We start from the raw sequence: 16,553 nt of genomic DNA, 5'->3' as shown, positions 1-16,553 counted from the left end.
ACCCCTCTTTGGAGAGCCGAAGAGGCTGCGATACCCCTGGTTGAATGAGCCCTGAGATTTTGGGGTGGCTCTTTTCTGCCTGTTTGTAACATTCCCGAATGGCCAAAATAATCCACCTGGAGATGGTTTGTTTTGTTATGGGTAGTCCCAACTTGTGACCCGAGTATCCTACAAACAGTTGGTCTGCTTGCCTGATCGTAGCCATTCTGCTGATGTAAAAGCTGAGGGCTCGCCTTGGGTCCAGCCTGTGTAGCCTTTCCTCCTCTTTCCCCGGATGGGGAGGAGGGTAGAACGAAGGTAAGGTAATTTTCTGAGTAATATGAAATTCAGAAACCACCTTTGGGAGGAAATTAGGCTTCACCTGTAGGACAACTTTGTCCTTGTGGAAAATTGTATGTGGGGGTTTACAGGAGAGAGCTTGAAGCTCTCTCACCCTCCTAGCAGATGTTAGTGCTACCAATAGGACAGTTTTAAGCGTGACAAATCTCAGCGAACAAGAGTGAAGTGGTTCGAATGGAGTGCCCATTAGGAAGTTTAAGACTAAATTTAAGTCCCATAAGGGAACCTGGAATGGTTTTGGAGGATAAACATTAGTTAATCCCTTGAGAAATTGTATCACTAGAGGAAGTTTGAAATACGATGGTTCCTCCACAGTGCGCTTGAAGATAGAAAGCTCTGCGAGATAGCCTTTTACAGTGCCAACTTGAAGGCCTGAGTTTGCCAAGTAGAGTAGAAACGATAACACCGTTGGTGTACTACATGAAAAAGGGTCGATATTCTCTTCCCTACACCAGCTGCAAAATTTGTTCCAACGGCAGCGGTATAAAGACTTTGTTGCTGGCCTTCTGGCCGAAAGCAACACCTCCATGACGTCATCAGGGAGATCCCAATCCTTGTACCTCACCCTTTCAGAAGCCAAGCATGAAGGTTGAGGGTTCTGGTGTCTGGATGGAGACCCTGACCTTCCTTCTGCAAGAGAAGATTCTCTTTGAGTGGAAGACGGATTGGAGGACAGATGGACATATCTAGAAGGTCCAGGTACCACGTTCTCCTGGCCCAATCCGGAGCAATTAGGATCATGGTTTTCCGGAATCTTCTCAACCTCCTGATCGTTTGAGGAATAACAGGGACTGTGGGAACGCGTAAAGGAGTGGAAACTCCCAGTCCACTACGAACGCATCTCCTAGAGCTCATCTCAGGGGAAATTCCCTTGAACAGAACAGATCGCATTTCCTGTTGGTGCTTGTGGCGAACAGATCCACCTGAGGGGTTCCCCAAAGGGCGAAGATCTCTTGAAGGACTTCCTGAGCTAGCTCCCACACGTGGGAGACTGTGCTCTGCCTGCTCAGAGCGTCCGCTGTCAAGTTCTTCTCTCCGGTTAAGTGGACTGTCGATAGAGAGATTCCTTCTTGGATTTCCCAAAACCAGAGCTGCATCGCCTCTCTGCACAGTGGCAGTGATCCTACGCCTCCTCTTTTGTTGAGGTAGTGCATGGCCACCGTGTTGTCCGTCATTATCAGGACATTTCTCCCCTGCACTGATGGCAGGAAAGCTTTCAGCACTAGTCTGATCGCTCTCAGCTCCAATAGGTTGATGTGTAGCCTGGACTCCGATGGAGACCAACGACCGCTGATGGTCAAGTCGTTGGCATGGGCTCCCCACCCCGTGTGTGAGGCGTCTGTGACTACTGTGATCTCCGGCCATGGTTGCCAAAACAGTTCTCCTTTCAAGATGTTCTCTGGATAGGCCCACCATTGAAGGTTGCGGGCTACCCTGTCCGGAATCCGGAGGAGATCCGTCATTCTCCCTGAGAATTGGACCACTGACTTCTTAGTCCCCACTGAAGAGATCTCATTCTCAGGTGAGCCTCTGGCACAAGGAAGATGCAGGATGCCATGAGGCCTAGCAACCTCAAAAAGTCAAAGGCTGGGATACATTGGGCATTTTGAAACTTGGTGACCATCTGTAGAATATCTTGAGCCCTCACCTCTGGTGGCGAGGCTTTTCCCAGGGAAGTGTCCAGGACCGCTCCAATGAACAGGAGTCTCTGTGATGGTATCATCTGTGACTTCTTTAAATTGAGAGAGAAGCCCAGTTTGTGAAGGAAGTGGCAGACATAATCTAGCTGGGCCTGGGCTTGTTTCGAAGATACAGCCCTGATCAGCCAATCGTCCAGGTAGGGGTAGACGTGGATCCCTTCCCTCCTTAGACCCGCCGCCACTACCGACATCAGCTTGGTGAAGACCCTCGGGCAGAGGTCAGCCCAATTGGCAGAACTCGAAATTGATAATGAGAGTCGCCAATTGCGAACCTCAGGTATTTCCTGTGTTTGAGATGGATTGGCACATGGAAATAAGCATCCTGAAGGTCCAGAGATACCGGCCAGTCCTGGAGCTGGTGGCCTGAAGGATCTGAGAGAGAGTTACCATCTTGAACTTGTCCTTCCTGAGGAACTTGTTCAATTCTCGTAAGTCCAGGATGGGTCTCAGTCCTCCGTCCTTCTTTGGTATGAGGAAATAGGGGGGAGTACCAGCCCTTGTTCCTGTCTGCTACAGGTACCGGTTCTATGGCACCTTTCTCTAGCAGGTCTATAATTTCCTGCAAGAGGAGCGGATCTGGAACTTTTAGAGAGCTGTTCCCCGGTGGATGACTCTGAGGGATGTGTAGAAAGGGTAGGCAGTAACCCTGGGCAACGGTCTCCAATGCCCAAGCATCTGACGTTATTGCCTGCCATTCCATCAGATGGTGAGTTAACCTGCCCCTTACAGGTGTATTGTGTGGAAAGGCCCTGCTGATACTGTCAGCGGAATCGATGCCAGTTTGAAAATCTCTGTTTGTATTGCGGTTCGGCGAATCATCTATTGAGGGATTGCCCGGATGTGCCTCCAAGAAGGTCGGGAAACGAATGCCCTCGGTAGTTGATGGGACAGACTACCGAGGGGCTCTCCCTTGTTCCTACACCACTCTTTCGGTAACCTCAGCAAAGTCATCCGAAGATCAGCGACTGATGGTATTAGGAATCAAACTTTGTTTCAGAGATAAGGAAATCGATACTCAGGTACTATTGGATTGCGGAGCCGCAGGTAACTTTCTGGACACCCTGTGGGCAGATAAGGTGGGTTTACTCAGAATTGCCAAGAAAGAAGATCAGAAGGTGGAAGGGGTGGATGTTACTCCCTTATGTTCAGGCCTCATAACCCACACCACCGAGATGGTCCAAGTCTCTATTCAGCAACATAAGGAGCAGATACAGTTTGACATTATACGCGTTGCGCATTTTCTTGTCATCTTGGGTATCGGTTGGCTTCGGAAACACAATCCTACAGTGGATTGGACTAACAATCTAATGAGCTTTCACTCCAAGTATGTCAAGAAATCAGCGTCTGCTCCCCGTTCCGTCAAGCGTTATGTAAAAACTACAAATTCCACAATTCCAACACACACGGAGCCGAAGCGTTTCCAGAGTGTCAGACAACGCTGGGGGTTGCCGTGGATACGTTGGTTGCCTGAGCACGTACGTGCACGATTACGGCATTGCAACGTTCCCCGCACGGTCACATGATTTGTTTAAATCTCTGCCCGGCATTCGGAACGCTGCTTCTTAATTTTCGGCTTTGAATCTTTGACCCTGCTTTCGTCTCACGGAACACCCTTGACCTCGTATTGGATTCCACCTGTTACTCGACCTCGGAACGAACGACCATAGTTTTGCCTGTCATTTTCCTGCATTTGGCGTCTCGGATCTTTTCTCCTGTATTTTTCTATCATTTGCTTGCTAACATTTATCACGGAACTCACTTGCTTCGGAAATCCTGTCACTCGGAACATTGTTCTTTGGACCTTCCACACGGAGCACATTTCTTTTGGAACTCATCACAAGGAACTGGGATTATTCACGGACATTTTTCATTAGGCGTCCACGTGCTGGCGGGTATAGGTTTAGGTTGGATTGTCCTTGTTTTGGAACCAGACTCGTCGGACGGACTTCCTTTCATCTTCCCTTCCATTGCTAGAACATTATACGGACAAGCACCCATTCTGATCTCCTGGTTATCCTGGCCCTCCGCTCTGCCTGGCTTACTATCCTTGCCCAGAGGTATTCACTACGTGAGTACGTTGTTTGTTCTACATTTATTTTGCTTTGCTTGTGTCTATTTCATGAACTCAACTCCTGACATTGTGTTCTTTGTCTAGGTAGCTATGTTCCGAATCATTATAATCTTCTGGGCAATTCCCCTTCCAAAATAGTTCCTTTGTACTATTGGGAGTTGTATTGTCTGGAAGGTTTCTACGGCTACACTACGCGCTCAACCGAATTCTGGTATTACCAAGTTTGCGTGGGTGGTTTCTCACATATTCAGAAGCTGTATATCCTATTATGATGGAAGCTGTCGACGATCCGTTGGCAGCTTTGGTTCAGTTGGTTGCTGGTTTACGCGCAGATATGACTGCGGCTCATGATGCCACCCAGCGTCGGATCGACGCCCTTCAGGCCGGTTTGCAGGCAGGTGGTGGTGCTAGCGCCCCTCCTTCTGGTTCTGCCCTTGGAGCCGGCGCTCCTCGACAAGAGAACGCGCCTGTTTACATGACGCCCCAGTTTCCCTTGGCCCCTCTGGAACGTATCATGGGGGATCCTAAGACGTTCCGCACTTTCATTAACCAATGTAGGCTGCATTTTCTGTGCCGTCCTACGTCTTTCCCTGATACCACCACCAAGGCAGCTTTTGTGTTATCCTACCTTGGGGGTACAGCAGCGGTCTGGGCAAATCCATTATTGGAATAAGGGAGCCATCTTTTGTACGATTGTGATGCTCTCATCTCCGCTATGTCCCGTGTCTTTGACACACGGTACAAATCCCAAGCCTCGGATTTGGAACTACTCTCTTTACAACAGAAGGATTTGCCTTTGTTGTCCTACCTAGCCAAGTTTAACCAACTGGTGGCAGAGATGGATTGGCCTGAGGCAAAGAAAGGGGCTCTATTTTACAAAGGTCTTTCGGATTCTCTCAAGGATGTTTTGTCCACTGTCCCAGTGATTGCTACTGGTTTTTCGGAGTTGGTAGATCTAGTCCTTCAAGTCGATGCACGGAGGGCAGAACGCAAAGGGCAAAAGAGTCTGGTTCCCTATCCTACGCCAGTAGCTGCTGATCAGAGCCATGCTACGCCTGAACCTATGCAGATAGGTACCCTCAGGGCTCCGCTCTCGTCTGAAGAAAGAGAGAATCGTAGGAAGAACAACTTATGCTATTACTGTGGCTTCTCGGAACATTTCCTGAGACAGTGCCCTAAGAAACCACGAAAACAGGGAAACTCCAAAGCTCGGCAATAGAGAGAGCCCCTTTGTCGAGTCCCTCGAATACGGGCTCTGATACCATGGTTTTGTTTCCCATTACTGTTGATGTTTTCGCTCCTTACATGGTTTCTTGTACAGTGGATGCTATATTGGATTCAGGGGCCACTGGGAATTATGCTGCCAGCCACTTTGTTAAGAATCATGGTATTCCTCGGATTCCCAAGCCTTCTCCTGAACTGGTCAACGACGTTGACGGCACGACTCTGTTATCTGGTCTGGTTACCGAACAAGCGGTAGATCTTTTTATGACTACGTCCTCTGGTCATACCGAAACCATAGCCTTTGACGTCATTACAGCACCCCAGTTCAAGTTAATCCTTGGGTTGCCCTGGCGAAGGAAGCACAATCCGTTAGTGGATTGGGCTAAAGGGACGGTTTCTTTTCATTCTGAATACTGTGCTACGTCTTGTGGGACATCAGGATCCTCGTCTTTGGGACCCAGTACTCATCTCTTGGATTCCGCTCTGGTCATTGGAGCAGTCATGAACCCGCTATTACCTCGGGAGTACCGAGACTTTAAGGACGTATTTGACAAGAGAGGGGCTGAGATCCTACCACCACATTGACAGTATGACTGTCCTATTGATTTGGTTCCTAATGCTGTTGTAACCTCCGGTCGTGTCTATTCCTTGACCCGCAAGGAGGACTTAGTGCTCAAGGAGTATCTGGACAGGTCTTTGGCTTCTGGCTTTATCAGGCCATCACGTTCTCCGGCGGCATTGCCCATTTTCTTTGTTCCAAAGAAAGAAGGCGATTTGCGCCCTTGCATCGACTATCGTGCATTGAACGCTGTCACCATCCGTAACCAATACCCAATTCCGCTCATCTCGGTTCTTCTAGACCAATTGGGTTCTTCTACCATCTTCACTAAGTTGGATTTGCGGGGCGCTTATAATCTGGTCAGAATGCGGAATGGTGACGAGTGGAAGACGGCGTTTAAAATCAAGTACGGTCTGTATGAGTATTTAGTCATGCCTTTTGGTTTGAGCAATGCCCCGGCTACGTTTCAGTATTTTATTAATGATGTTTTCAGTGATTTACTCGACCACTATGTCATTGTATATCTTGACGATATTCTGATCTACTCCCCGGACTATGATACTCATGTACAACACATCTCCACAGTGCTACAAAGGCTCCGAGACAACCATCTCTATGCTAAACTAGAGAAGTGTATCTTTCATGCCCAGCATGTGGAATTCCTGGGATACGATATCACGTACCAAGGAGTCGGTATGAGTGATTCCAAAGTAAGGGCTGTACTGGACTGGCCTGCTCCTACGTCTATCAAATCCTTGCAGTCCTTTTTAGGGATTGCGAACTTTTATAGACGCTTTTGTCAGGAATCGGCCCGGGAGCCACAGGGCTCATAGGCGAGCCCTGCCCCCGCAGTCTCACAGTAAACGGGATCAGGATACGTTGCATCAGCGGTCGCTATCCATTCGGTTACCTCGCATTAAAGGTTTAATCCACGGCCACAAGAACCGGTTACAATCTTGTCCTTCAGGATTTTTGCGTTGGCGGTTACCATGGAGATTAGGGCAGCGACGTCGACCCGCACCACGGCGGCCGCAGGTACAGGTCATGTGATCACGACTTTATAAAACACTAGCCTGCAGTGAACTCGTTGCTTCTGATTTTGAATCCTGGAGTCTGCTACATGTTTGCGAAAATTCTTGTCTTCCTGCTCTTGTATTGTTGTTTTCCTGTCTAACCCTGTTACCTCTTGTCAGGACATTTTCCCCACGCTTTCTGCTTACTCGCTCCTGTCTCCTCTCTAGCCCACCTGCGGAGAACCCCGTTCTGCCTCACTGCTAATTGTTAACGGACCGGACCTCGCCCAGGATTGCCTCTGTCTCATGATTTTGCCTTCGGAACTTTTGTCTACTATCGACCTGGATGGCCTTACGGATTGCCTCTGTCTCATGATTTTGCCTTCGGAACTTTTGTCTACTATCGACCTGGATTGCCTTACGGATTGTCTCTGCCTCTCGACTTGATCAACCTGGACATTATCTCCCGCTTTGGATCCACCTGACCAGTGCTCCTTATTTCTAGACTGCCGGTACTCTACTCCTCCCCATCCCCCGGTACGGACTAGAGACTGCCGTGGTACCATTAGGGGCGGAGTAGGAGCGTCCTCGTTTCGTCGGGGATTGTACTGCCGACCCTTAGGCGTACGCGTGCCGGCGGGAATAGTCCTACACCCCTGTACCTTGGCGGTCTTACTGGAGCATTGGATGCCCGTGGAATTCCTATCAACAACCCCATGGTAAGAGTGTCTGTCCTACTTTCATGTTCTGTTCTTGGTGTCTCTGGTATAATTATTAAGGATTGTTTTTTCTCTCATATTTTGTAACAGCTATTTCTGTTCCTTGTGACATCGGCATAAAAAGGTTGTTCTGTGCTCAGCTGGTATACTGTCAGACACGAGGGAATCAACTGGTAAACTGTCAGACACGAGGGAATCTGCTGCCACGTGCCATTTGGGCTCATTCTTCCAAACAATAGATCCCTGGTGCTGGTTTATTTTATATCCAGACACAGGGTTACATTGTAGGGTAGAATTCTTCGTCTACACTACGAGGGCAACCTAAGAAGGCGATCCTGACATAATCAGAAGCCTCATAAACACCCTCATGGACCCAAGTGATGCTCTGACCCAGATTATGCAAATGGTTACTGATCTAGGGGCAGATATGACTGCAGCTCATGCCGCTACCCAACAGCGCATCAATGAGATACAGGCAGGAATGGTTTCTACCGCCCCTCCTGTAGTCGACCCCATGGTCCCCTCAGGTTCAGGAATGGCTGGGTCTGGACAGGAATCAGGCGCTGTGTTTATGACAGCTCATTTTCCTCTAGCTCAACCAGAAAGGTTCACTGGAGACCCTCGTACTTATCGTACCTTCCTGAATCAGTGTCGGCTGCATTTTTTATGTAGACCTACCTCGTTTCCTGATTCCAAAACCAAGGCGGCATTTCTCTTGTCTCATCTTGGAGGGACTGCAGCATCATGGGCTAACCCTTTACTCGAACAGGGTAGTCCATTGTTGTTCGACTGTGATGCGTTGATTGCCGCAATGAGTCGGGTATTTGATACCCGATACAAAAAACCCAAGCAACGGATATTGAGCTGTTGAAGCTGCACCAGGGCGATACCCCGTTGTTGGCATACTTGGCCCGGTTTAATCAACTTGTAGCTGAAACGGGGTGGCCTGAGGATAAGAAGGCCTCTATGTTCTATCATGGATTATCCGACTCCTTGAAAGATACCTTGTCCACGGTACCTATCGTACCTACTAACTTTCCGGAACTCCTAGACATGGTTCTTCAGATTGACGCAAGGAGAGCCGAAAGGAAAGGAGAGAAAAGGGCTTCTACACCCTTGGCTATGTTGCCTCCAGTTATTGTTCAGGGGGGACCGGAACCGATGCAGATTGGGGCTATCCGGGGTCCTTTAACTCCTGAAGAAAGGAAGAACCGAAAGACGAACAATCTTTGCTTCTATTGTGGTTCATCAGAACATCTGTTAAAAAACTGCACTAAGAAGCCCAAGCGTCAGGGAAACGCCAAAGCCCGGCAGTAGAGGGAGTCACTCTGCCGAGCTCACCGTTCCTTGACTCCATGACTAAGAGACCTTTCCTTGTTCCTATCCGTTGCGCCCTTGACTCGGACCAAGAATGGTTCATTAATGCGGTGTTGGATTCTGGAGCCACCGGTAATTATGTTGATGAGGCCTTTGCTAAGAAACTAGGCATTCCAGTGGTTACCAAGTCCCAACCAGAAATGGTTAATACTGTGGATGGTTCGGTACTGCTTTCTGGCCTAGTTACGAAACAAACAGTGGATTTGGTGCTAACCACCTGTCAAGGTCATGAAGAGACTATTAGTTTCGATCTGATCGCTGCACCACAATATCGACTAATCTTGGGTCTACCTTGGCTGAGGCGTCACAATCCGGTGGTGGATTGGAACTCTGGGGAGCTGGAATTTGTGTCCGACTATTGTGAGTCCTCATGTTTTTCATCGAATTCCGAGTCAAAAAATCCGTGTCGACCATTGTTGCATGGCATTTCCACTATTGGAGCCATTGTTACTACAACATTACCTGAAGAATATGCTGTCTTTGGGGAAGTATTTGATGCGAAAGGAGCAGAAATCCTCCCTCCTCATAGGTCATATGATTGTCCTATCGATCTGATTCCTGGGGCTAAAATACCTGTAGGTCGTATTTACTCATTGACGCAAAAGGAGGAAGGCATTCTAAAGGAATATATCGATAAATCCCTGAAAAATGGATTTATTCGTCACTCACGTTCACCGGCTGCTTCTCCAATGTTTTTTGTACCCAAAAAGGAAGGGGATCTTAGGCCCTGTATAGACTATCGTGCTCTTAACGCCATTACCATCAGAAATCAATATCCGATTCCCCTAATATCTGTCCTTCTTGATCAACTCGGCTCTTCTAAGATCTTCACCAAACTCGACCTACGAGGGGCTTACAATTTAGTTAGAATAAGGGAAGGGGACGAATGGAAAACGGCTTTTAAGACCAAATATGGTCTTTTTGAATATTGCGTGATGCCCTTTGGGTTGTGTAACGCCCCGGCTACATTTCAACATTTTGTTAACGATATATTCAGAGATATGATTGATCGATTTCTTGTTTTGTATCTTGATGATATTCTCATGTATTCAGACTCCTATGAAAACCATGTACACCATGTTCGTCAAGTTCTACAACGCTTAAGGGAGCATTCCCTATATGCTAAACGAGAAAAATGCATATTCCATGTGAAATCTGTGGAGTTCCTTGGGTATGATATAACAGACCAGGGAATACAGATGAGTAGAAACAAAGTAAAGGCAGTCTTGGATTGGCCGGTTCCAAAAGATCTAAAAACGTTACAATCGTTTTTGGGTTTTGCCAATTTTTACCAGCGCTTTGTCCGATCATTCTTTGAAATCGTCGCTCCGTTGACGTCCTTGACTAGCAACAAGAAGGTTTTCGCTTGGAATCAAAACGCCCAAGACGCGTTTGAATCTCTCAAGTTAGCTTTCACTACGGCCCCAGTGCTCCAGCATCCTAACTCACTTCAGCAGTTTGTGGTCGAGGCGGATGCTTCTGATACGGCAGTAGGAGCCGTCCTATCACAAGCGTGTCGTGACTCTACGGCCTTACATCCTGTTGCCTACCACTCCAGGAAACTCTTCCTTCATGAACGGAATTATACTATCACTGAGCGAGAACTCTTGGCCGTAAAAGACACGTTCACCGTCTGGAGACATCATTTGCTTGGTACCCAGCTTCCTGTCCAGGTGTACACTGATCATCGCAATCTAGTTGCCATTCGCTCTGTGAAATGTACCACGGCCAGACTAGCCCGCTGGCATGAGTTCTTTTCTGCTTTCAATTTCACGATTACTTATCGCCCGGGTTCTTGTAACACCAAGGCAGACGCCCTATCACGTATTCCGGGAATCGATGTATCAAAACCGATTCCTACTCCACTATTACTCCCTAGTCAGGTGGTTTGTGGTTGTACGGTTGATCCTACTTTAAGAGCTCTCCTGGAGAACTGGGTTAAGCAACATCCACTGGTCATTAGGGATGAGAATATCAGCGTCATGAATATGCTACCCTATCTTCATGAAAAACTGTATCCCCCCACCGACACAAATCGTTCCATGGCATTGAATTGGTGCCATGATTCTAAGTTTTCTGCTCACCCGGGGATTAGAAAAACCGTGGAATCACTGGAGAGATGGGCATGGTGGCCTACCATGAGGTCTGACTCTGCCCAGTACATCAAGACCTGCGCTGTCTGTGCTCAGGGCAAATCATCTCATGCAAAACCCATGGGGTTATTGCAGCCTTTGCCCGTTCCCAGGTTACCATGGACTATGATATCTATGGATTTCATTGTAGAGTTGCCTCCAATCAATGGCCAAAATACCATCTGGGTTGTTGTCGACTATTTGACGAAGTCTGCCTTGTTTATACCCTGTTCGGGATTGCCTTCTGCTCCAGCCTTAGCTGACTTGTTCATTACCCATGTGTTTCGGCGTTTTGGTCTTCCTAGTATCATTGTCACGGATTGGGGGTCACAATTTACTTCACGTTTTTGGAGGGCTATCACTGCGTCTTTGGGCATAGACGGCAGGTATTCCAGCGCATATCACCCTCAGACTGATGGGCAAACAGAGAGAACCAATGCAACCTTAGAACAATACCTCCGTTGTCTTCTGTTCCATTATCAGGGTTCTTGGACATCTTGTTTGGCCATGGCCGAATTCGCATATAACAATTCTTTGCATACTGCCACAGGGGTTACTCCATATTTTGCTCTTTATGGTCATCATCCACGTACCTTGCCATTGCCTTTGTCTACTGGATCCAGTAACCCGGCTGCTAATTCCTGTGTCCGATCACTTGCGGTTCTGCATACCCAAGTGCGACAACATCTGTTGGAGGCTCAAAGGCTTAGCAAACAACGTGCGGATGTTCACCGTTCGGCCTCTCCGGCTTACTCCCCAGGTATGCAGGTCTGGTTATCCACACGGAATTTGCGCTTACCTGGTCGCAGTTCCCTCATGCCTCGGTTCTCAGGCCCTTTCATGGTCTCTGGAGTAATAAACCCAGTGGCTGTCCGTTTACAGCTTCCTCCCACTTGGAAGATCCATCCTGTCTTCCACGTTTCGCTCCTGAAACCTGTTCAAGGAGGTTCAAGGCTACTAGCCCCTAAGCGTCCCCTGCCTGCTATTGGTTCAGACGAGTACGAGGTTCAGCAGATAATGGACTCCAAGGTTCGTCGTGGTGTCCGTCTCTACCTTGTTGATTGGAAGGGTTATTGTCCGGAAGATCGGACTTGGGAACCTTTGGAGAATATACACGCTCCGGCCTGTTTGTGGGATTTTTGGGCTTCCCGTAGAGGGAAGCATTCTTTGAGGTGGGGTACTGTCAGGAATCGGCCCAGGAGCCACAGGGCTCATAGGCGAGCTCTGCCCCCGCAGTCTCACAGTAAACGGGATCAGGATACGTTGCATCAGCGGTCGCTATCCATTCGGTTACCTCGCATTAAAGGTTTAATCCACGGCCACAAGAACCGGTTACAATCTCGTCCTTCAGGATTTTTGCGTTGGCGGTTACCATGGAGATTAGGGCAGCGACGTCGACCCGCACCACGGCGGCCGCACGTACAGGTCATGTGATCACGACTTTATAAAACACTAGCCTGCAGTGAACTCGTTGCTTCTGATTTTGAATCCTGGAGTCTGCTACATGTTTGCGAAAATTCTTGTCTTCCTGCTCTTGTATTGTTGTTTTCCTGTCTAGCCCTGTTACCTCTTGTCAGGACATTTTCCCCACGCTTTCTGCTTACTCGCTCCTGTCTCCTCTCTAGCCCACCTGCGGAGAACCCCGTTCTGCCTCACTGCTAATTGTTAACGGACCGGACCTCGCCCAGGATTGCCTCTGTCTCATGATTTTGCCTTCGGAACTTTTGTCTACTATCGACCTGGATGGCCTTACGGATTGCCTCTACCTCTCGACTTGATCAACCTGGACATTATCTCCCGCTTTGGATCCACCTGACCAGTGCTCCTTATTTCTAGACTGCCGGTACTCTACTCCTCCCCATCCCCCGGTACGGACTAGAGACTGCCGTGGTACCATTAGGGGCGGAGTAGGAGCGTCCTCGTTTCGTTGGGGATTGTACTGCCGACCCTTAGGCGTACACGTGCCGGCGGGAATAGTCCTACACCCCTGTACCTTGGCGGTCTTACTGGAGCATTGGATGCCCGTGGAATTCCTATCAACAACCCCATGGTAAGAGTGTCTGTCCTACTTTCATGTTCTGTTCTTGGTGTCTCTGGTATAATTATTAAGGATTGTTTTTTCTCTCATATTTTGTAACAGCTATTTCTGTTCCTTGTGACATCGGCATAAAAAGGTTGTTCTGTGCTCAGCTGGTATACTGTCAGACACGAGGGAATCAACTGGTAAACTGTCAGATACGAGGGAATCTGCTGCCACGTGCCATTTGGGTCCATTCTTCCAAACAATAGATCCCTGGTGCTGGTTTATTTTATATCCAGACACAGGGTTACATTGTAGGGTAGAATTCTTCGTCTACACTACGAGGGCAACCTAAGAAGGCGATCCTGACATAATCAGAAGCCTCATAAACACCCTCATGGACCCAAGTGATGCTCTGACCCAGATTATGCAAATGGTTACTGATCTACGGGTGGATATGACTGCAGCTCATGCCGCTACCCAACAGCGCATCAATGAGATACAGGCAGGAATGGTTTCTACCGCCCCTCCTGTAGTCGACCCCATGGTCCCCTCAGGTTCAGGAATGGCTGGGTCTGGACAGGAATCAGGCGCTGTGTTTATGACAGCTCATTTTCCTCTAGCTCAACCAGAAAGGTTCACTGGAGACCCTCGTACTTATCGTACCTTCCTGAATCAGTGTCGGCTGCATTTTTTATGTAGACCTACCTCGTTTCCTGATTCCAAAACCAAGGCGGCATTTCTCTTGTCTCATCTTGGAGGGACTGCAGCATCATGGGCTAACCCTTTACTCGAACAGGGTAGTCCATTGTTGTTCGACTGTGATACGTTGATTGCCGCAATGAGTCGGGTATTTGATACCCGATACAAAACCCAAGCAACGGATATTGAGCTGTTGAAGCTGCACCAGGGCGATACCCCATTGTTGGCATACTTGGCCCGGTTTAATCAACTTGTAGCTGAAACGGGGTGGCCTGAGGATAAGAAGGCCTCTATGTTCTATCATGGATTATCCGACTCCTTGAAAGATACCTTGTCCACGGTACCTATCGTACCTACTAACTTTCCGGAACTCCTAGACATGGTTCTTCAGATTGACGCAAGGAGAGCCGAAAGGAAAGGAGAGAAAAGGGCTTCTACACCCTTGGCTATGTTACCTCCAGTTATTGTTCAGGGGGGACCGGAACCGATGCAGATTGGGGCTATCCGGGGTCCTTTAACTCCTGAAGAAAGGAAGAACCGAAAGACGAACAATCTTTGCTTCTATTGTGGTTCATCAGAACATCTGTTAAAAAACTGCACTAAGAAGCCCAAGCGTCAGGGAAACGCCAAAGCCCAGCAGTAGAGGGAGTCACTCTGCCGAGCTCACCGTTCCTTGACTCCATGACTAAGAGACCTTTCCTTGTTCCTATCCGTTGCGCCCTTGACTCGGACCAAGAATGGTTCATTAATGCGGTGTTGGATTCTGGAGCCACCGGTAATTATGTTGATGAGGCCTTTGCTAAGAAACTAGGCATTCCAGTGGTTACCAAGTCCCAACCAGAAATGGTCAATACTGTGGATGGTTCGGTACTGCTTTCTGGACTAGTTACGAAACAAACAGTGGATTTGGTGCTAACCACCTGTCAAGGTCATGAAGAGACTATTAGTTCCGATCTGATCGCTGCACCACAATATCGACTAATCTTGGGTCTACCTTGGCTGAGGCGTCACAATCCGGTGGTGGATTGGAACTCTGGGGAGCTGGAATTTGTGTCCGACTATTGTGAGTCCTCATGTTTTTCATCGAATTCCGAGTCAAAAAATCCGTGTCGACCATTGTTGCATGGCATTTCCACTATTGGAGCCATTGTTACTACAACATTACCTGAAGAATATGCTGCCTTTGGGGAAGTATTTGATGCGAAAGGAGCAGAAATCCTCCCTCCTCATAGGTCATATGATTGTCCTATCGATCTGATTCCTGGGGCTAAAATACCTGTAGGTCGTATTTACTCATTGACGCAAAAGGAGGAAGGCATTCTAAAGGAATATATCGATAAATCCCTGAAAAATGGATTTATCCGTCACTCACGTTCACCGGCTGCTTCTCCAATGTTTTTTGTACCCAAAAAGGAAGGGGATCTTAGGCCCTGTATAGACTATCGTGCTCTTAACGCCATTACCATCAGAAATCAATATCCGATTCCCCTAATATCTGTCCTTCTTGATCAACTCGGCTCTTCTAAGATCTTCACCAAACTCGACCTACGAGGGGCTTACAATTTAGTTAGAATAAGGGAAGGGGACGAATGGAAAACGGCTTTTAAGACCAAATATGGTCTTTTTGAATATTGCGTGATGCCCTTTGGGTTGTGTAACGCCCCGGCTACATTTCAACATTTTGTTAACGATATATTCAGAGATATGACTGATCGATTTCTTGTTTTGTATCTTGATGATATTCTCATATATTCAGACTCCTATGAAAACCATGTACACCATGTTCGTCAAGTTCTACAACGCTTAAGGGAGCATTCCCTATATGCTAAACGAGAAAAATGCATATTCCATGTGAAATCTGTGGAGTTCCTTGGGTATGATATAACAGACCAGGGAATACAGATGAGTAGAAACAAAGTAAAGGCAGTCTTGGATTGGCCGGTTCCAAAAGATCTAAAAACGTTACAATCGTTTTTGGGTTTTGCCAATTTTTACCAGCGCTTTGTCCGATCATTCTTTGAAATCGTCGCTCCGTTGACGTCCTTGACTAGCAACAAGAAGGTTTTCGCTTGGAATCAAAACGCCCAAGACGCGTTTGAATCTCTCAAGTTAGCTTTCACTACGGCCCCAGTGCTCCAGCATCCTAACTCACTTCAGCAGTTTGTGGTCGAGGCGGATGCTTCTGATACGGCAGTAGGAGCCGTCCTATCACAAGCGTGTCGTGACTCTACGGCCTTACATCCTGTTGCCTACCACTCCAGGAAACTCTTCCTTCATGAACGGAATTATACTATCAATGAGCGAGAACTCTTGGCCGTAAAAGACGCGTTCACCGTCTGGAGACATCATTTGCTTGGTACCCAGCTTCATGTCCAGGTGTACACTGATCATCGCAATCTAGTTGCCATTCGCTCTGTGAAATGTACCACGGCCAGACTAGCCCGCTGGCATGAGTTCTTTTCTGCTTTCAATTTCACGATTACTTATCGCCCGGGTTCTTGTAACACCAAGGCAGACGCCCTATCACGTATTCCGGGAATCGATGTATCAAAACCGATTCCTACTCCACTATTACTCCCTAGTCAGGTGGTTTGTGGTTGTACGGTTGATCCTACTTTAAGAGCTCTCCTGGAGAACTGGGTTAAGCAACATCCACTGGTCATTAGGGATGAGAATATCAGCGTCATGAATATGCTA

At 47.9% G+C, this 16,553-nt stretch overlaps 1 protein-coding gene across 4 annotated transcripts in view; it reads right to left on the bottom strand.

The window, feature by feature from the left end:
• Positions 1-16,553, bottom strand: part of LOC138481375 (oocyte zinc finger protein XlCOF6-like) — a 609,919-nt gene that overhangs the window by 482,358 nt on the left and 111,008 nt on the right. The window lies entirely within an intron of this gene.

Source organism: Ambystoma mexicanum, chromosome 5p, assembly GCF_040938575.1.
Source record: "Ambystoma mexicanum isolate Mex_15411 chromosome 5p, UKY_AmexF1_1, whole genome shotgun sequence".
NCBI classification, from domain to species: Eukaryota; Metazoa; Chordata; class Amphibia; order Caudata; family Ambystomatidae; genus Ambystoma; species Ambystoma mexicanum.
The sequence above is the reverse complement of the archived record's forward strand: the minus strand, read 5'-3'. Positions and strand labels throughout refer to the sequence as shown.